General features: G+C 42.5%; 1 pseudogene across 1 annotated transcript in view; it reads right to left on the bottom strand.

Moving 5' to 3' along the window:
• The window catches only part of LOC143301775 (anoctamin-7-like), a 167933-nt pseudogene that overhangs the window by 31474 nt on the left and 113959 nt on the right, over positions 1-22500 (bottom strand). The window contains exons 3-5 of the transcript XR_013057840.1: positions 20657-20744; positions 17724-17848; positions 16592-16699 (exon numbers count right to left, since the gene is read on the bottom strand). The product of XR_013057840.1 is annotated as an anoctamin-7-like (transcript). The remainder of the gene's footprint in view (positions 1-16591; positions 16700-17723; positions 17849-20656; positions 20745-22500) is intronic.

Raw genomic sequence — 22500 nt, 5'->3', positions numbered from 1 at the left:
TTATTCCTAAAACGATCTACATACAACAATAATTTTTTTAACAGACACTACGAAACTACAAACTGCACAACAATAATCACTTCCATCATCACCATGATCATGATCATGATCATCGTCATCATCGTCATCATCAACAACAACAACAACAACAACCACAACAACAGCACCAACAGAATGATAATAATTCATAGACATCTCCAAGCTGTGTGCAACATTTCCTTATACTTTCGTGTGAGAAAAGATTATTAAAAAAAAAAGCAAAAAAAAGCGCCTGTACAGTCCATTAACTTAAAGGTATGCCACCAGAGTAATGTTTTCAGAATCATGCGCATACACTTGCGCACACAAACGCACCACTACCACCCCACCCCCACCCCCACACCACCACCAACTTACCCCACACACCCAGACATCACACAAACATATACATACATGCTCCAAAGACCGAAACCATTTTAATTTTTATTTTTTTTTACCAAAATATAATTACCTCTAAACTGATACTTCTACATCTCTCCCCCCCCTCTCTCTCTCTCTCTCTCCTTCTCTCTCCTTCTCCCCCACCTCCTTCTTTTCTCCCTCCCTCCCTCGTTCCCTTTTCTCCTTCAATAAAAACGTTCGTTCATTCATTTGTTCACTCGTTCTCTCTCTCTCCCCCCCCCCCCCCTCCCGCCCCGCACCCCCCACACTCTCTCTCTGTGCCCTCTCCGAAGCACTAGATTCTTAACACATGCAAGCAAACAGTCTTCTCCTCCTCTAGCCGCTCTCACCAATCTGCAAACAGTTGTCAAAAACCAAAGCCAAATGAAAGGATACTTCATTGAAAGCGTGTTGTGAAATGGCGTACATAGTTCAGTAAAGAAGAAGAAGAATTATTATTATTGCAAATACACCTCATACATGACTGCCGAAAGACATACCCTTGAACAAGAAAAACAACAACAAAAAAAACGATTCATTGCAAATACACTTTATACACGACTGCCAGACGACATAGGATTGAACCCCTAACTCCCCCTCCCCCAGCCTCCACCCCCCACTCCCCCAAAAAAGAAGAAGCAGCAGAAAAGAAAAGAAAAAAAAAAAACACCCCACGATTCATTGCAAACAAACCTCATACATGTCTACCAGAAGACATAGCCTTGATCCCAAGCATAAACTAAATAAAGAGAGACAGAGAGAGAAGAAGAAGAAGAAGAAGAAGAAGAAGAAGAAAACCTGTATACACTATTACACAAAGATTTAATCAAAATAAGCTACAAGTAGGGAAAGCGAGCGACCAAGAGACCCAGCTTTTGAGCGAGCGAGAGACACAGAGAGAGAGGGGTAGTAGGGGAGAAAGGGGGGGGGAGGGAGAGAGAGAGAGAGAGAGAGAGAGAGAGAGAGTGAGAGAGTGAGAAAGAGAGAGAGGTGAAGAGAGAGTGAGAGAGATAGAAAGAGAGGGAGGGGGGTGAAGAGAGAGAGAGAGACAAAGAGAGAGAGAGAGACAAAAAGAGAAAGAGAGAAAAAGAGAGAGAGAAGGAGAGAGAGAGATAGAGAGACAGACAGACAGACTGAGACAGAGACAGACAGAGAAACAACAGAGACAAGAAAGAAAGTGTCAAAGACAATGAGCAGAAGAAGAAGAGACAGACAGACAGACAGACAAGAGACAGAGAGAGACAGAGACAAAGAGATAGAGAGGCAGACAGACAGACACAGAGACAGAGACAGACAGAGAAACAACAGAGGCAAGAAAGAAAGAGTCAAAGACAATGAGAAGAAGAAGGGGAGAGAGAGAGAGAGAGAGACAGATAGACAGACAGACAGACAGACAGAGACTGGAAGAGACAGGAAGAGACAGACAGAGAGACAGACAGACAGACACAGAGACAGAGACAGCGAAAGAGGGAGGGAAGAGGCAGGGAAGCAGAGACACAGATGATGGAGATGAAGACGATCAGTAAAACCATAAAAGGATGCAGAGAGAAGAATATGGAAGGGAACAAGCCTTCAAAGCCAAAGAAAGAAAGAAACGAGAAAAGGGAAAGGAATGAATGAATGAAGGGAGAAAAGAAGGCAGGAAGGAGAGGAGGAAGGAAGGAAGGAAGGAAGAAAGAAAGAAAAAAATTAGAGGGAGGGAGACAGAGCGTGAATTCTAGAAAGCATGTACATAAAAACTAAACAATTTTAAAAAAAAACACCTACCCAGTCATTTTCTATTGGAAGAGAAATAAAAAAACAAAAAAAACAACAACAACAACATAGTTTGAGGGGGTGGGAGTGGGGGAAGAGGGGTGTCGAGGGGGGAAAGAGATAACTGATATTCCAAGACCCAGAGCGACGGTGGAGGGGGAGAGAGGGAGGGAGAGGGATGGAGGCAGCGAACTATTGAGAGAGAGAGAGACAGAGAGAGACAGACAGAGAGAGACAGAGAGAAAGAGAGGGGATCGAGGAAGAGAGAGACAGAGAGAGAGAGGGTAATCCCATAACCAAAGAGAGAGAGAGTGTGTGTGTGTGAGGGGGGATGGCAAGAAAGAGAGAGAGAGAGAGAAGGGAGGGGGGAGATGTTGTGGACGAAGCCATAGCCAGAAAGAGAGAGATATAAACAGAGAGAGTTGACACACACGGGGAGAGAGCGAGCGAGCGAGCGAGCGAGAGAGAGAGAGAGAGTATATACCGTATGCTTGAGTCGCTACAAAAGAAAGATCTCATGTTAGTTAGTGGAGAATACGACGTGAAATGACTGAACAAAAATCTAACCTCTCTCTCTCTCTCTCTCTCGCTTTCACCGTCTAAAATCATTTTAATCATTGACCAACTACACACACACACACACACACACACACACACACACTCACACACACACACACACACACACACACACACACACACACACACACACACAAACGAGAAACGGATGAGAAAGTGGCTAAAACTGACACAAGAACACACACAAAAAGAAACACGAACCCAGAAGATATTCATCCTAAACACACCACATCCTTCGAACAGCACATCGACAAAATAAGCCACTCACACTTTATTAATCAATTAATAAATCCAGCACACGCATTTCTCTCGTTCACAGCTGTGCCACGAAACTCCCCACCCCCCCCTCCCCCCCCCCAACAAACTCATCTTCATTCACAACTGATTAAGCTCAAACTCCTCTGCCAAATAAAATCCTGGCATGCCCTTGCCCCCACCGAAAACTCAGCATGTGATAGAATCTCTTTTTCTTCCTTCTCCAAAACCACACCACGTCCATCACCCCGAGACATAATGCAGCATTCCCTTGGGGAGCTTTTATGGCCTGCATCACACGGCTGTCCTTAAAATGCATCAGTACAAACCAAATATACGATGCAGAGTCCTCAACATACCATACACACAAAACGTAACATGCCTTTACATGCCTTAGTATACTACACCCGAAACATAACGTTGAGGGTGCTCACTTTCCCAAACATGTCTTTGCCTTCACAAAAGGTTATGCTCTAATCATACACAAGGGACAGGGTATGTCCTGATAATGCTTCAGAGTTCACCAAACAAACAGATAGAACATGTCCAGGTTTTAACATTCAAAACTATGACACAGTCTATACAATCCGTTATACATATAACACTGTAACAAAATCCAGACTTTAATGCATGACTTTAAACGCACAAAAAATCTTTCAAACGAATCAAACCCTTAATCATGCCTTTACGAATATCACAAATATAGCATGTCCAGTCCTTAAATGCCTGGTGTTTACCTGAGATTTACTTAATATCCTGAACATATACCAAGAATTCACACTTTCATCCTTAACATATAGGAACGATTAACACATTGAGTCAAAGTCCTTAAAATCTTCAGTGTATTGATATTTTAAACAACAACAATAACAAAAAGAAAAAACAACAACTAACAACAATAAATACAGTCCTTAGACATTTTTACCGTCCTTTAAATGAGCTTTTAGACATTATACCGTCCTTTAAATGAGACAGAAAGCACAACACTTTTAGCCGACACTGCAAAGCACGTGAAATACCGTTCCTGTTCCTTTGTCTGTCATCACGTCGGCAAAACTCACTCTCTTTTTAACCATGTAACGTCTATGCGTTTAGTAAGGTTTTGTTTGAATTGACATGACCTAAAATTCACTACTTGCACTCATATATATATATATATATATATATATATATATATATATAGCTTTTAGTTTGCCTGAAATACATTCTAAAATACATGCACAGGTTTCCAAGGACGTCATCTATGTATGTATGTATGTATGTATGTATGTATCTATACCTTCATGTGCCTTTGTGTTACTAAGCTTTCAGTTTTCCTTGTTGCTGAGTAGTCTGCTGATAGCTTTATTTTCTTTAGTCTACAAATCAATCGCCATAGTCTGTAATGAGCATGGCCTGCTCTCACTGACCCGCTTTATACTGGAGCACAAGTTTTGCTTCAACCTTCAGCCTTTTAATGCATGTATGATAGTCAGTCGTGTCCGACTATGACCACCAGAACAGCAGAACTGCTGTCGCGACAATCTGGGCTAAACTTTGATTATAGTGGAGAGTGTCTTGCCCAAGTTACATCCCCACTCTCTCGGCCAAGAGGTTGTTGTTTTTTTTAGGACAGCAGGCGTTGGGATGGTTCCCAAAGGCCAACTAGCCCCCCAAGGCTGCAGCACTAAGAGCCAGTGCAATCTTGCCTGCTAGTTTGAGAGTCATAGTCCTTAATAAAAGATTGAACTTTTAATGTTTATAAACTTTCATTTGTGAAAAAAAAATACATTCTACTATACTCCGCTGTATTCTACATACATACATTCATACATACATATATGTTTTTTTCTGCACAAAAATCTAACCTCTACACACATACATTCATACACATATCTGTTTTTCTATACTATAAATTAATAATAATAATAATAATAATTGTATTTATATAGCGCTGAATCTTGTGCAGAGACATACATTCATACATTGCACACGCTATGTACTCTACCATACATAATACATCCAAGCACAGCATCTTTTCCACAACATGTAGCTTGCGGGAAAGTTCATACCTTTTGATAAAATATGGATTTTTTCCTCCTCACCTACAGCCAGTACATCACCATGGCTGGAGTTCTTCATACATTCCATTGTCTACACTTTCACCTTCACGATACATGCTCAACCTACATACATACATACACACACCCACAAAAAGCTTGACCACACACCATCATTCTAGTACAATCCCAGACAACATGCTAATGTCAGTTTTGAGGAACTGTTTTCTGTTTTTTCTTTCTTTCTTATCTTTTCCTGAGACCTTTTAAACGATAACAACCAAGTGTGAAAATTAGCACGTTAACTCTCTCCATACGAACGGCGAAAGAGACGACGTTAACAGCGTTTCACCCCAATTACCATCATCAAAATATTGCAAGCGGAAGGCTCTTATACTGAAGAGGTGAATGTTGACAAATAATACCACAATTCTGACGACGGAAGCTAAAGGTTGGGTCATTGAGACACCCACTGGACATCCGAGGGGTCTGTGTAGAGGAGAAGAGAGAACTGGCCGTACTGAGTGAGTTAGCAAAAAATGTCAACAATCACAAGTACAATCATGTGTCGAGACATTAAACAAAATTCCCTTCCACTCCTTCTAGTTATACCCCAGCGTTGTCATTAGCAGTTAGACTGTGCCCTAGGTAACGTGAGATTTTTTACTTGTCAGACGCTTAGATATATATGCGGAGTGATGGCCTAGAGGTAACGCGTCCGCCTAAGAAGTGAGAGAATCTGAGCGCGCTGGTTCGAATCACGGCTCAGCCGCCGGTATTTTCTTCCCCTCCACTAGACCTTGAGTGGTGGTCTGGACGCTAGTCATTCGGATGAGACGATAAACCGAGGTCTCGTGTGCAGCATGGACTTAGCGCACGTAAAAGAACCCACGGCAACAAAAGGGTTGTTCCTGGCAAAAAAAATCCACTTCGATAGGAAAAACAAACAAAAACTGCATGCAGGAAAAAATACAAAAAAAAGGGGGGTGGCGGGGGGAGGGGGGTGGTGGTGGCGCTGAAGTGTAGCGACGCGCTCTCCCTGGGGAGAGCAGCCCGAATTCACACAGAGAAATCTGTTGTGATAAAAAAAAGAGAGAGAGAGAGAGAGAGAAATACAATACAATACAATACAAAAAAAAGAAAGAAGAAAAAAAAAAGACGAAAAAGAACAAGAAAAGAAATTCCCAGTAACATCAGCCAAGCCACCTCAATCTCATTGTGATTTAAACGTTACGTAAACATTTTCTCCGTGCAACAAATTGCCCTTGCGTAAACCAAACAACGCTGGATTTACACCAAGAGCAGTAATTGTTCCGTACTCAGAGACAAGAAAAGAAAAAGGAAAGAAAGTTACACAAAGATAGAAGAAAAAAAAAGAAGAAAGAAAAAAAAGAAAAAAAGAATAGCAACATTTGACGTGCCTTCGTTGCCATAACCACTTGGCTGCTGCTAAGAAGTACTGTTCGTTAGAAAAAGGGCTGTCCCCATTACATTACATTTGCTTTATTTTAGTTTCCACAGCAGATCTGATGTAGTGTATCTGTCCACATGCTCTTGGCAACTCCTTGAAGCTGACACTGAAGTTACACTGACATTGGTTTCAAACGAAACACAACCTTAAACAAGAAAGGCAAGGCCTTCAAGACTCACTTGTGACTGAGAGTAAAACACACAAGCTTTTTATGTATTGAGTATAATTTCAAAATGTAATGTTTAAGGTGAGAAAGATCAGTTTAAAACAAATTAAGTCCCCAAGCATAATTACAGAGTAATTTCCCTTTTTTACTATCTGCACCAAAACGTTTGCAAAATAAATAAAACTTCCATGCTTAGCAAAAGAAGTTCCTGTTTGAACAAAAAATGATAATAATGACTCCTCTTGTTGTTGGGTCAGAATATCAGATCAAAGTGCCAAGTTTAGAGAATACAAAAAAATATATATATAACAGTAAATGCAGTTTGCATATAATTAGGCTTCATTTTTTATTTTTTGTGCCCATCCCAGAGGTGCAATATTGTTTTAAACAAGATGACTGGAAAGAACTGAATTTTTCCTATTTTTATGCCTAATTTGGTGTCAACTGACAAAGTATTTGCAGAGAAAATGTCAATGTTAAAGTTTACCACGGACACACAGACACACACACACACACACACACACACAGAGACAACCGAACACCGGGTTAAAACATAGACTCACTTTGTTTACACAAGTGAGTCAAAAACGATCGACAGGATGACACTGATGGTGTTCGGTAAAACGTGTACATTATTATCAGACTGGTTCTTTAAGCAATACGCTAACAGAGTTATGAGCAGGTATGCTTTTCTTTTTGGTTTTACCATCTGGTTGGAAGGCAACTGCAACTTCAACGTACACCTAAGAGGCCAAATAACTTAAGCGTTTATATTGCCTCTTTGCAGAAATAATGATAGCTTGCTGTTGTTATCGTCGTAGCATCTACTGACTTCAGTTCAGTCAGAATGTTTGATCCAACATTAGTATGCTGTCTGGGTTTCTATGGTAACAGAAAACTACAGGTCTATATGGTCTCTAGAACAATCTACGTTTTTGAACACGGTTATACTCTTCTCACACACTCACTCACAGCTTGTATTTCCTCATTTCTCTGTAAAAAAAATAGAATGCAAGTCATAGTCACAGAAGCGCTCTCTCTCTCTCTCTCTCTCTCTCTCTCTCGCTTGTCTCCACAAGTGAAGAGAACATCTTTGCCACATTACAATTTACGTAAATGTAAAACAGAAAAAAAAAAACCCCAGCAACAAATACCAACTACAACATCAGCCTTACAGTTTTCACAATTAGGACCAACTTAATGCAGCGACGTCTTCCAGTGCATATCAACAGAAACTCTCTACCTCATAGAGTTAGTGATATACATCATTCTAATGCAAAACGAAACATTATCAAGTAGGGAAGGGAGTAGGACAGTGGAGGTGGCGGGGGGAGGGGGGGGGACGGGTGTATCGTTTGTTTGCATGGTCTGGACTGAGACAGGGAAGGGGAGGCGAGAGAGACAGAGACAGAGTGACAAGCACACACAGAGAGACAGAGGGAGAGGGGGATGGTGGGGGGGAGAGAGAGACATAGAGAGAGAGAGGGGGGAGAGAGAGAGAGGGATAGAGACAGACAGACAAGCAGAGAGATACAGAGACAAGACAAGACAAAGACAAAATCTTTATTATCAAGGGTAATAGATAAGCAAGTAACATGCTTTTTTTACATCCACTTAGAGGGAGAGAAAGAGAGATAGGAAGAAAGAGAGAGAGAGAGACAGGGAGAGAGAGAGAGAGAGAGAGAGAGAGAGAGAGAGAGAGAGAAAGGGAGAGAGAGAGAGAGAGACGGAGACAGACAGACAGACAGAGACAATGACGGATCGAGAGAGAAAGAAAGAGAGAGATAGAGGGGGGTGGGGGGTGGGGGGGGGGGAAGCAGGGCATAGGAAGGGGGCAGTACTCCTTACGCATTTTTCCTTCAAGTTTCCTTCTGGTGTACTCATCTCTACCACCACCACCACCACCACCACCACCACTACTGCTACTACCACCACCACCTTTCCCTGGATGGGTTAAACAATCAATAAATCAGGAAAGAAAACCATTTTTATTTTTTAAAATCAGTAATGAAATAAAATCTGTTTAACAACCCAGCCTTCTACACATGATGTCTAAACAAAGAAATAGACAAACAATAAAAAAATTTAAAAAGACGACAAAATAATGATTATAAAAAAATGGGAAAGAGAAACTAATGATGTTATAATAGAATGGAATAATAAGGTAAGACAGGAAAAAAAAAAATATATATATATATATATTGAAAGTAATCAAAACAAAAGTTAAGAATAAAGAAAAAATCTACTGAATTCTATGTTTCCTTTCACTAAAACACCTCTTGCTTTAAAAAAAAAAAAAAAAAAAAATCATGCAGATAAAGGAATTGGGATATATTCAAACCAACAACAAAAATATATCACATAAACGTGCACACGGACACACAGACACAGACACAGACATCTCTCTCTCTCTCTCTCTCTCTCTCTCTCTCTCTCTCTATATATATATATATATATATATATATATATATATATATATATATTAACAAACAACAACAACAATTCTTACTCGATTTTCATTATAATCATATTATCAAAATGAACTGAAGTTGGGGACCACCCCTATTGGAAATAATGTCAACTGTATCTTGCGTAAATTTGACCACACGTTTTCTTCTAAAACGAAAGGACATTACAGTAACCGAAGGCTAACCAGTCTTGTGTGAAGACTACGATTGATCGGAAGCTATATAAAAACAAAATTACTTTTAAAGTGACTTGCATTTATGGCAGCGTAATGTCAATACCCCCTACGGATGTCATCAATGAATGTGAACATCTGAAAACATTTTTTTTTTATCTAATTCATTTTACTTAAATCTGCAGTTCCATTTTTTTCCCCCTTCGGAAACGTTTCATACGATAGTTCATCTTCTGTTTGTTGAAATAGCTCAGGGTTAAATTAGGAGCCCCACTGGCTTCTTTCTTGTAACGTCACCAGTTTACTAGTTATTTGTTCTATTATCTATCTATCTAAATATGTATGTATGTATGTATGTATGTATCAAATGCAGACTGAGGAAATATGAATAGGAAAAGTGGCAATAACAAAAGACAAAGCTGGGCTTGGGAAGGGGGTTGGAATTGAATTTCGTCTAAAATCACGATTGTGGATAGTAGACGTTAAACAAGAAACAAAACACACACACACACACACACACACACACACACACACACACACACACACACACAAACCCAAACAAACAAAAAACCCAACAAAACAACAACAACAAACAACAACAACAACAACACACGAACGAATACACAAAACAAGTATAAATAAAGGATACAGTCTACTTTTCCCACAACCACTCCCCCCCACAACACTCCCCTCCCCTACCCCCCTCACACCTACACCAAAGTCTCGCCTGAAAAAAAAAATCATTATCAATGGTTCGGGCTTAGATGAAAAGAAGAAGAAAAAGAACTGGGACTGTGAACAAAAACAAAAACAAAAAGAAAAAAAGCCCTTCTAAAAATGACCGAACTCTGATTTATGTCATTCATCCGATGATCCTGTCCAGTCTTAGCATACAGAGATAAATAAAGGGAAAGGGATACAAAAGTTTTTTTGTTTTCTTTAAACGATATCACCCACCCTAAAAACAAAAACAAAAACAAAAAACACCTCCATCTATTTCCCTGCATAGTTTACTTACCTTCTTCGAAGCATTGCCAGTTAATCTTTTCCACCCAACCACCTACGCAATCAAGACCATCGCCAAGGCAACCGTTATTCTCAAACACGTCTTTGAGGGAGTCCCACTCCCATGTAGACGGTCACCATAGCAACGTTACTCTCAAACACGTCTTTGAGGGAGTCCCGCTCCCAAGCAGACGGTCATTATAGCAACGTTACTCTCAAACACTCATGTTTAGATTCACTAGGTGACGTCAGGGGTTTTCCGGGGGCGAGTGGGGTTTGGGGTTGGGGGTGAGAAATAAGTCTTTGGTATGTTTCTTCTGTAAATACCCCAACCCCCACACAAAGTGAATTGGTTATTCTCCTGTTTGAAAAAAAAAAGGCTGGCCAGTTTCGGACAATGGTTTCGTGTTATGTCGGTGTGTGGTACTGGCTAACGTTACCCTCTATCTGATACATTTCTCGATTTATTCAATGACATGATCTCTTTTAATTAATTGTTCTCTCCTACCTATGTTTCAAATTATATGCACGCATTTGTGTGGGAATGTTTCAGTGAATATTTTTAGTGCTACTGTAAAGCACATAGAGCTTCAAGAATATGCGCTGTAGCAAGATGTCCCAAGAAACAAACAAATGAATAAATATCAACTGAGCAGTGGCTGTGGCGAAGAGGTTTTATCCTGACAGGACTTGCACAATTTTATTGGCCACTCTAAGATCTGATATACAATGCAGTTTGGGTATAAGGCCATGTTCTATGGGACTTTTGTAACTCTGAGTTTGTCTGTCTGTCGGTCTGTCTGTCTCCCCCCCTCTCTCTCTGTGTTTCTCTTTCCCTCTTCTTTTTCAGTCTTTAGTAACTCTCTGTCTGTCTGTCTATCTGTCATTCTTTCTTCTTTTTTTCTCATCTTCTGTCTCTCTCCCTCTCTGTCTTTCTATTCCCCAACACATTCTTCATCACACTCTGTCTCTGTCTCTCTCTGTCTCCGTTTCTGTTCATCTCCTTCTCTGTGTCTGTCTGTTTCTGTCTCTCTGCCTCTCTCTCTCTCTCTCTCTGAATGTACTGAACTCAAGACAACCTATTGCTTTCCTCCAAAACTTTCGGAGCTTCCCATATCTGCCTTAACTCTCTCTCTCTCTCTCTCTCTCTCTCTCTCTCTCTCTCTCTCTCTCTCCACGAACATATTGGGACCCAGGCAATCTACTGCTCTTCTCGAAAGCTGTCGGAGTTTCCCCCAGTCTGCCCCAAAGTTTCATCACAAAGACTTCAGAAGCCCTGCCTGCTCTCTGACCAAACTGCTTTTTGAAGAGGGTCTTGGCCTCGGATATTGAAATGGTCGTCTGCCCTTCAAGAGCGCTGAATTAAGAATATTTCAAAACCTGCATGCTACAAGGTCCACAAAAAGAAGAGAAGAAGTTTCTTCCAGAGAGTTTGAGTTTGGTTCTCATCTGTCGAGATTCAGCTTGGTTCAGTCCTGCCAATATTCACGCTCGAATGTGGATGTTTCGTTTGTATTGCAAAACAAAAATATGTCCGTATCTATGTTTGTTTTTCCCTTTCTGCATCTCTCTCTCTCTCTCTCTCTCTCTCTCTCTCTCTGTGTGGGGGGGGGGGGAGGCTCTGCCCCTGTCTCTCTCTGTCTGTCCGTCTCTCTTTCTCTCTCTCTCTCTGTGGGGGGGAGGGGTCGGGGGTGTCTCTGCCCCTGTCTCTGTCTCTCTGTCTCTGTCTGTCTGTCTGGCTCTCTCTCTCTCCCCGACTCTAATTCTCTGTTTCTGTCCCTGTCTCTCCCCCTATCTCTGTCTCTGTATCTGAATCAGTCTCTGTCTCTGTATCCCTGTCTCTGTCTCTCCCTCTTTTGCACACACGTGACATCTGTTAGAAAGCACAGCCAAAAAATGGCATTGCGGATTTGTGATCAAGAGGGGGAGGGACAAAAAAAAAAAAAAAAAAAAAAAAAAAAAAGGACAAGACATCCGTGTGGTTTCCATATGTATTGAAACCGCGTGGCGTTTGTGTCAATGCAGAGTGCTTTTCACTGTCAGTTGAGCTGGACTGGACAGGATTTAATGGGTTAAACTTTGCGCATTGTGTCTTCTCTACCTCCCCACCACCACACCACTCTCTCTTTATCCAACCCCCTCCCCCCGCTCCTCCCCGCCCCCATGAACAAACTATCTCATTCCCCTTTCCTAACCCCTCCCCCCGGCCCCCTCGCCTCCCCCCCCTCCATGGACAAACTATCCTCATATCCACTCCTGTTACTAATGATATTTCTTCATGGCGTTTATTGAGCAGACTTTCCGTCTGTCTGTCTGTCTGTGTCTCTCTCTCTTTCTCTCTCTACCTACCTACCTACCTACCTATCTCTCCATGTCTCTCTGTCTCTGTTTCTGTCTCTTTCTCTGTCTCCCTCTATCAATCTCTTTTTCTCTCTCCCTTTCTCTCTCTCTTTCTATCTCGCTATTTTTCTCCCACTCTCCTCTCTCTCCCTCTCTCTCTCTCTCTTTCTCTGTCGCTATTTTCTCCTCACTCTCCTCTTTCTCTCTCCCCCTTTACTGAGTAAAAGTCTGTCTGTCTGTCTGTTGCACTTTGTCTATTTCTCTCTCTTTCTGCCTCTCTCTCTCTATCTCTGTCTGTCCGTCTCTGTATCCCCCCCCCTCCTCCTTTCTCTCTCACTCTCTCTGTTTGAGGGTGACAGCTGTGTGCTCTTCGATATGCTGTTTATTTTTTGTGTGCTTATGTTGACACTGTCTGTGTTGCGAAAGCGTTCTTTGGAGTCAAAACGTCAGCTTTACACTTATTTCTATTATTCCTTTCTGGTGTTGCGAAAGCGTTCTTTGGAGTCAAAACGTCAGCTTTACACTTGTTTCTATTATTCCTTTCTGTGTTGCGAAAGCATTCTTTTGAGTCAAAACGTCAGCTTTACACTTGTTTCTATTATTCATCTGAACATCTTTACGTTCACCGACATATATGCTCAGCGTCTGGTTTTGCAGAGTGCTTTCTGATTTCAAGGAACTGTAACTATATTTTCCTTTCTAGAAAAAATGGGTCTACCTACCGCAGATAACAACAAAAGAAGAACCACAATAATAATGATGATAATAATAGTAATACTCATGATAATAATAATAATAAGAAGAAGAAAAATGATAATAATGATAATAATGACAAATCACACACGAAATCACATAGTAATGCATACCATTAGCCTATAAAAGAAAGATAATAACAGCATAGTTCCGAAAACGTTTTTTTGATACCCACGAAATATCTTTGAAAAAAGAAAAGAAACAATCAGCTTCTGTAAAAAAAAAAAAAAAAAAAAAAAAAAAAGAAGACATTCACATCGAAACAGTTTATGACAATCAAAGATCATCCACGAAAAAAAATAGAAAAGGAAAAAAAAGAGAAAAATATAATATAAAGAATATAGGCTTTTTAATTCATTGAGCCCTATAGATTTTTTTTTAATACAATCGCATCCATAACTGCAAAAAACATAGCTATCAATAACAGGCAAAGCCTTGCAGCAGCTTCGAAAGTGTTATGATGTAAAAAAAAAAAAAGAAAACATTTTTTTTTTTAAGTCGTGACCAATAATCATATTTAAAAACAAAATGCAGGAGTATAGATAGCAAAGCATACGAAGAAAGGTGCACACGATTCCATAATAACACTGCAAAAAAAGTTTCATTTCATTTTTCACCACGTCTATTATTATTTGTGCTATATATATATATATATATATATATATATATATATATATATATATATATATATATATATATATATATATATCACAAATAATGATAGACGTGGTGAAATATGAAATAACAACATATTGCAAAAAGTATTAATCATGTTTCCCGCGAAATAATTTATAATCGTGACACAGGCTATATTACTGCAAGTGCGGGCATTCAGTGCAGTTGATACTGAAAGTGTGATAGATAATAATATCATGAAACTGATGGGTGCAGGTGTTGAATTAAAAAGAGATAGAGAGAGATGGAAAAAGAAATCAACATCCCCCCAAAAAACAACCCTCTTGCACAAGCAAAATGCACAGACACTAACAGACGCGCACACATGTTCACTCACACATTTCTTTCTTTCTTTATTTCATTAAATTGATATTTCAGTATCTTCTCTTCTCTCTCTCTCTCTCTCTCTCTCTCTCTCTCTCTCTCTGTCTGATATGGAGTGGCGTATATTGATCGAGCCGCAAGCTTTGACACCTCCTGAAAACTGAAACTTCTCTCTCTCTCTCTCTCTCTCTCTCTCTCTCTCTCTCTCTCTCTCTCTCTCCCTCTCTCTTCCCCCTTCTCTCTCTCTCTCTCTCTCTCTCTCTCTCTCTGTGTCTATCTCTCTCATATGGAGTGGCGTATCTGGATCCATTCGCAAGCTTTGACGCCTTGCAATTGAAACTGAAACCTCTCTTTCTCCCCGTCCCCCTCTCTCTCCTTTTCTTCCTCTCTACCCCCCCCCCCCCCCTCTCTCTCTCTGTGTGTATCTCCCACGGTCTCTCTCTCAATGCACATCGTAAACAGGACACCACAAAACAAACCTAACGGGCCCAATTCACGATGCAGATAATGCAAGGATATATTAACTTATAAGAGTGTTCATGAAATTTCAAATCCAAACATCGATGTCTTCGATTTGTGTGTGTGTGTGTGTGTGTGTGTGTGTGTGTGTGTGTGTGTGTGTGTGTGTGTGTGTGTGTGTGTGTGTGTGTGTGTGTGCTAAACTAGACAGAACATCCCATGGAGATGTGAAAGACAGACACAAAGACAGAGAAGAAGAAGAAGAAGAAGAAGAAGAAGAAGAAGAAGAAGAAGAAGAAGAAGAAGAAATAATTGTGATAGACTGTCGGGTCAGTTTCACATCAGAGTCAGTCAGTGTGTCATTGTGTCACTGTGTGTGTCACTGTGTCAATGTCATTGTGTCAGTTTAAATGTGTCAGTGTGTCAGTGTGTCGGTGTGTTAGTGAGCAAGTCAGTAGGTACCTGCAGGTGTGTCCTCAGACACGGGTCCTCAGCGTGTCAGTGTGTCAGTCAGTATGTCAGTCTGTGTGTCAGTCAGTGTGTCATCCCGTATGTCAGTGTGTCAGTGAGCAGTCAGTACCTGCAGGGGTGTCCTCAGCGTGTCAGTGTCAGTGTGTTAAAGCGTCAGTGTGTGTCAGGGTCAGTGTGTCAGTGTGTCTCCGGAACCTGCAGGGTGCCCTTAGACACAGGTCCTCAGTGTGTCAGTGACAGCAATCAGTTCCTGCAGGGGTGCCCCTCAGACACAGGTGTCAGTTTCAGTCAGTGCAAGTGTGTCAGTAAGCGTGTCAGTTAAGTGTATCAGACAGTGTCAGTGTGTCAGTGAGAGCAGTACCTGCAGGGATGCCCTCAGACACAGGTCATCAGTGTGTCAGTGTAATTGTGTCGATGCCAGTGTGTCAGTATCAGCGTGTCAGTGTGCCAGAGTATCAAAGTGCCAGTGTGTCAGTGTGGCAGTGACAGCAGTCGGTACCTGTAGGGGTGCCCTCAGACACACGTCCTCAGTGTGTCGGTGTCAGTGTGTCAGAGTTCCAAAGTGTCAGTGTGTCAGAATGTTAAAGTGTCAGTATGTCAGCGTGGCAGTGTCGCTCTGTAAAAGTGTCAGTGTGTCAAAGTGCCAGTGTGTGTCAGTGTGTCAGTGACAGCAGTCAGTACCTGCAGGGGTGCCCTCAGACACAGGTCCTCAGTGTGTCATAGTGTCAGTGTGCCATAGTTTCAGTGTGTCAAAGTGCCAGTGTGTTAAGGTGCCAGTGTGTCAGAGTGTCATAATGTCAGTGTGTCAAAGTGTCAGTGTGTCAAGGTGCCAGTGTGTCAAAGTGGCATAGTGTCAGTGTGTCAAAGTGTCATAGTGTCAGTGTGTCAAAGTGCCAGTGTGTCAAAGTGTCAGTGTGTCAAAGTGCCAGTGTGTCAAAGTGTCGGTGTGTCGAAGTGTCAGTGTGTCAGTGACAGCAGTCAGTACCTGCAGGGGCGCCCTCAGACACAGGTCCTCAGTGTGTCAGTGTGTCATAGTGTCAGTGTGTCAGTGACAGCAGTCAGTACCTGCAGGGGTGCCCTCAGACACATGTCCTCAGTGTGTCAGTGTGTCACAGTGTCAGCGTGTCAGTGTGTCAGTGACAGCAGTCAGTACCTGCAGGGGTGCCCTCAGACACAGGTCCTCAGTGTGTCAGTGTGTCACAGTGTCAGCGTGTCAGTGTGTCAGTGACAGCAGTCAGTACCTGCAGGGGCGCCCTCAGACACAGGTCCTCAGCGTGCAGACAGCACACGTCCCAGGGAGCGTGAAGCTTGACGAAGGTGATCAGCTTCTTGCCGCTCTCCAACATCTCCTGGACACGGCACAGCATAGCATAGCATAGCATAGCATAGCATAGCATAGCATAGATAGAGGGATAGACGGAGAGACAGAAGACAGACAAACAGACAGACAACTTGACGAGGGTGTTCAAGTTTTTTGCCGCTGTCGAGCATCCCCTGAACACAGCACAGCATGGTGTAGTACAGCACTACAGCATAGCATAGCATAGCATAGCACAGAGAGAGAGAGAGAGAGAGAGAGAGAGAGAGAGAGAGAGAGAGAGAGAGAGAATACAATACAATACAATACAATATAATGCAGTACGTTACGGTACGACGCGACGCAACGCGAACCAAACACGATACGACACAACAGAATACAACACAACCCAACCCAACCCAAAACAACCCAACACAGCACAACCCAATACAACCCAACCCAACCCAACCCAACCTAACCTAACCCAACCCAACACAACACAACACAGTACAGCACAGCACAGTTCAGCACAACACAACCCACCCAACCCAACCCACCCCAACCCAACCCAACCCAACACAATACAACCCAACACAACACAACACAACACAAACCAACACAATACAGCCAACCCAACCCAACCCAACACAATACAACCCAACACAACACAACCCACCCCACCCCAGCACAGCACAACATAAAACAACCCACCCAACACAACACAACCCAGCCCAACCCAACCCAACACAACACAGCACAATACAACCCAACCCACCCCAAACCAACCCAACACAACCTAACCTAACCCAACCCAGCACAACCCAGCACAGCACAACACAACCTACCCAACCCAACACATCCCAACCAATCCAACCCAACCCAACCCAACCCAACACAACCCACCTAACACAACACAACCCAACACCCACCTCCTCAGTCTGAAGCCCGGCCTTCCTGAGGTTCTTAATGATCTTGTTCCTTCACTGCACATTCCTTGATCTTGAAAATGCAACGCAATACAAGACATCCCAACCAAACCCAACTCAACCCAGTCCAACCCAACACTACACACCCACCTCCTCAGTCTGAAGCCCGGCCTTCCTGAGGTTCTTCATGAACTTGTTCCTCCACTGCACCTTCCTGGAGTCCTCGGCGTGAACCTTCTTGGTCTCCAAGGGCTCTTCGTATACCAGGATGAAGTCTATCCACAAGGGGCGTGGTCAGCATTGGAACAAAAACACCCACGCCAATGTCGTAGTTAGCATCACTCTCAAAATGCTGATAGTGTAAAACCTCAATGTGGTAGTTAGCATCACTCTCAAAATGTTGATAGTGTGAAACCTCAATGTGTTAGCATTATTCTCAAAATGCTGATAGTGTGAAACCTCAATGTGGTAGTTAGCATCATTCTCAAAATGCTGATAGTGTGAAACCTCAATGTGGTAGTTAGCATCATTCTCAAAATGTTGATAGTGTGAAACCTCAATGTGGTAGTTAGCATCATTCTCAAAATGTGGATAGTGTGAAACCTCAATGTGGTAGTTAGCATCATTCTCAAAATGTTGATTGTGTGAAACCTCGATGTGTTAGCATTATTCTCAAAATGCTGATTGTGTGAAACCTCAATGTGGTAGTTAGCATCATTCTCAAAATGCTGATAGTGTAAACCCTCAATGTGGTAGTTTGCATCATTCTCAAAATGTTGATTGTGTGAAACCTCGATGTGATAGTTAGCATCATTCTCAAAATGTCGATAGTGTGAAACCTCAATGTGGTAATTAGCATCATTCTCAAAATGTGGATAGTGTGAAACCTCAATGTGGTAGCTAGCATCATTCTCAAAAATGTTGATAGTGTGAAACCTCAACGTGGTAGTTAGCATCATCCTCAAAATGTTGATAGTGTGAAACCTCAACGTGGTAGTTAGCATCATCCTCAAAATGCTGATAGTGTAAAACCTCAATGTGGTAGTTAGCATCATTCTCAAAATGTTGATAGTGTAAAACCTTCACACTGTGGATGAAATGCAAAACAAAATTCTTTATGCGCAGTCATGTTTTAAAATGTAATGTCTTTGATGAGTGAGATCTGTTAAAAAGAAAATGATCTCCCCTTACTAATAATCAGTTGTCAGCCTATCAGTATAACGCCCAATTAACAGGTGCGTTCGGAGATGTGTGTGTGTGTGTGTGTGTGTGTGTGTGTGTGTGTGTGTGTGTGTGTGTGTGTGTGTGTGTGTGTGTGTGTGTGTGTGACTGTAACTTCCCTACTGAGCGAAATAAGTTCCATTTTCAACAACAAAAAATATTAAACAACTGCTATTGTTCAGTGTGTAAGTGTGTCACATAAAAAGGTTTGTGTATAAAAAAGGAAAACAAATGTAATAGTAAATTGTGTGAAAATAGTTTGCATTTATTATGTGCCCTTCCCAGAGATGCAGCATCACTATGATTAGAATCTGTGGAAAGAACGGAACATTTGCTGTTTCTGTGAAACAATTGGTATCAACTGAAATAGTATTTCCAGAGATAATGACAATGTTGAAATTTGCCACACACACAGACACACACACAACCGAACACCAGCTTTTTACATAGACTCTGCATAGGTGAGTCAAAAATCTTCATCATGCCCTGTGATTATATATATATATATATAAATAAATCAAAGAAATAGACAAAGACACGGATAACTAGTAAATTAATGAATGAGTGAATGAATGATTAAAACAATACCAAAAAAAATGAACTGATAAATAGACAGATAGATAAATGATTATTTAATGAATTGACCAGACAGACATATACATTTTGATCAACAGACAAAACAGATAGATAGAATCTGTAATCAATTGACAAGAAAGATAGACAGACAAGATAACTGTTTTATACATTGACCAATAGATAGATAGACAAGAGAGGCAAGGCCTTCAAGACTCACTTGTGATAAATTAAGTCCCCTAGCATTAATTACAGAGTAATTTCCCTTTTAAACTATCTGCACCAAAACGTTTGCAAAATAAATAAAAATTCCATGCTTAGCAAAAGAAGTTCCTGTTTGAACAAAAAATGATAATAATATGACTCCTCTTGTTGTTGTGTCAGAATAAGAGGTCAAAGTGCCAAGTTTAGAGAATACAAAAGATATAAATATAACAGTAAATGCAGTTTGCATATAATTAGGCTTCTTTTTTATTTTTTTGTGCCCATCCCAGAGGTGCAATATTGTTTTAAACAAGGTGACTGGAAAGAACTGAATTTTTCCTATTTTTATGCCAAATTTGGTGTCAACTGACAAAGTATTTGCAGAGAAAATGTCAATGCTAAAGTTTACCACGGACACACAGACACACGGACACACACACACACACACACACACACACACACACACACACACACAGACAACCGAACACCGGGTTAAAACATCGACTCACTTTGTTTACACAAGTGAGTCAATAATCAAGAAAACAGTAAATAATAATCATAATAAAGTACATTTTAAGACGCTTATCCCCTTGGAGAGCTCTAAGCGCCATTACAATTTCTTAAGAAGGCAAGAATATTTACACACTTATCCACAAAACTATGCTCATCCACACACAAGAAAATATATCTACACTTATCCACAAAAAAGTACACACACACACACACACACACACACACACACATATATATATATATATATATATATATATATATATATATATATATATATATATATATATATACAAAACATTAAAAGGTTTCAGCACTTAAAACCTATGGCCTAGGTTACACCTGGTGTTAACTTACTCAGTCAGATGGAGTTTGTAAAGGTGGGTCTTAAGCCCAGCCTTAAAGGCTGACAATGTGGGAGCCTTTCTAAGTGTCTGGGAGAGTGCGTTATAAGTTGAAGGACCAACAAGCGAAAATAAATTTATCATCAATAAACCAATCAATCAATAAATGAATGGATAAATAAGTATAACAAAAAATTAAACAACAAAAAATTCAAAGAGGGTGCCACTAACCAATCTGTCGCAGCCCATCAGAGAAGTAGCACTCTTTGTTGTGGTACACGGGGGTCTTGAACTCTATGATGCCATCTGACTCTGGACTCTGCAACGCACACAGCACGACAACGTTGAGATGGACGGGTGGACGGGTGGATGGGTGGTGGATGGACAGGCGGATGGATCGAAGGATGGGTGGGTGGATGGATGAATGGAAGGATGGGTGGGTGGATGGATGGATGGATGGATGGAAGGATGGGTGGGTTGGTTGGTGGATGGGTGGATGGAATGATGGAAGGATGGGTGGGTTAATGGGTGGGTGGATGGATGGAAGGATGGAAGGATGAGTGGGTGGATGGGTGGATAGAAGGATGGGTGGATGGGTGGAAAGATGGTGGGTGGATGGGTGGGTGGATGGATGGAAAGATGGGTGGGTGGATGGACGGGTGGATGGGTGGGTGGACGGACAGGCGGATGGATGGAAGTGGGTGGATGGATGGGTGGGTGGATGGGTGGACGGACAGGCGGATGGATGGAAGTGGGTGGATGGATGGGTGGGTGGATGGGTGGATGGATGGGTGGATGGAAGGATGGGTGGGTGGGTTGGTGGATGGGTGGATGGAAGGATGGGTGGGTCGATGGGTGGGTGGATGGGTGGGTGGGTTGGTGGATGGGTGGATGGAAGGATGGGTGGGTGGATGGGTGGGTGGATGGATGGAAGGATGGGTGGGTGGATGGGTGGATGGATGGGTGGATGGAAGGATGGGTGGGTGGATGGGTGGGTGGATGGGTGGATGGAAGGATGGGTGGGTGGATGGGTGGGTGGATGGGTGGAAGGATGGGTGGGTGGATGGGTGGGTGTATGGATGGAAGGATGGGTGGGTGGGTGGGTGGATGGGTGGGTGGGTTGGTGGATGGGTGGATGGAAGGATGGGTGGGTCGATGGGTGGGTGGATGGATGGAAGGATGGGTGGGTGGATGGAAGGGTGGATGGATGGAAGGATGGGTGGGTGGATGGGTGGGTGGATGGATGGAAGGATGGGTGGGTGGATGGGTGGGTGGATGGATGGAAGGATGGGTGGGTGGATGGGTGGGTGGATGGATGGAAGGATAGGTGGGTTGATGGGTGGGTGGATGGATGGAAGGATGGGTGGGTGGATGGATGGAAGGATGGGTGGGTGGATGGGTGGGTGGATGGAAGGGTGGAAGGATGGGTGGGTGGATGGAAGGGTGGATGGAAGGAACGAAGGATGGGTGGGTCGATGGATGGGTGGATGGATGGAAGGATGGAAGGATGGGTGGGTGGATGGGTGGGTGGATGGATGGAAGGATGGGTGGGTGGATGGGTGGGTGGATGGATGGAAGGATGGGTGGGTGGATGGGTGGGTGGATGGATGGAAGGATGGGTGGGTGGATGGATGGAAGGATGGGTGGGTGGATGGGTGGGTGGATGGATGGAAGGATGGGCGGGTGGATGGGTGGATGGGTGGGTGGATGGATAGACAGATGGATGGGTGGGTGGATGGATAGACAGATGGATGGGTGGATGGATGGACAGACAGATGGATGGGTGGGTGGATGGATAGACAGATGGATGGGTGGATGGATGGGATGGGAGTGGAAGTGATTGCATGTTGGTACGTGTAGGTGGCTTGGGTTTGGTCTGCACTAGTGGGTGGATGTGATGGTGAGTGGGATAGATGTGTTGGTTGGTTGGTTGGTTGGTGGAGGGAGGAATAGGTGGATGGAGGGAGGGAATGAGGGAAGGAGGAATGGATGGATGGATAGACAGGTGGATGGATGGATAGACAGTGGGACGGTATGATGGATGGATGGAGGGAGGGAGGGAGGGAGGGATGGAT

This window comes from Babylonia areolata, chromosome 28 (assembly GCF_041734735.1).
Source record: "Babylonia areolata isolate BAREFJ2019XMU chromosome 28, ASM4173473v1, whole genome shotgun sequence".
Taxonomy (NCBI): Eukaryota; Metazoa; Mollusca; class Gastropoda; order Neogastropoda; family Buccinidae; genus Babylonia; species Babylonia areolata.
Note: the sequence above shows the minus strand (reverse complement) of the source record. Positions and strands in the feature narration are given on the sequence as shown.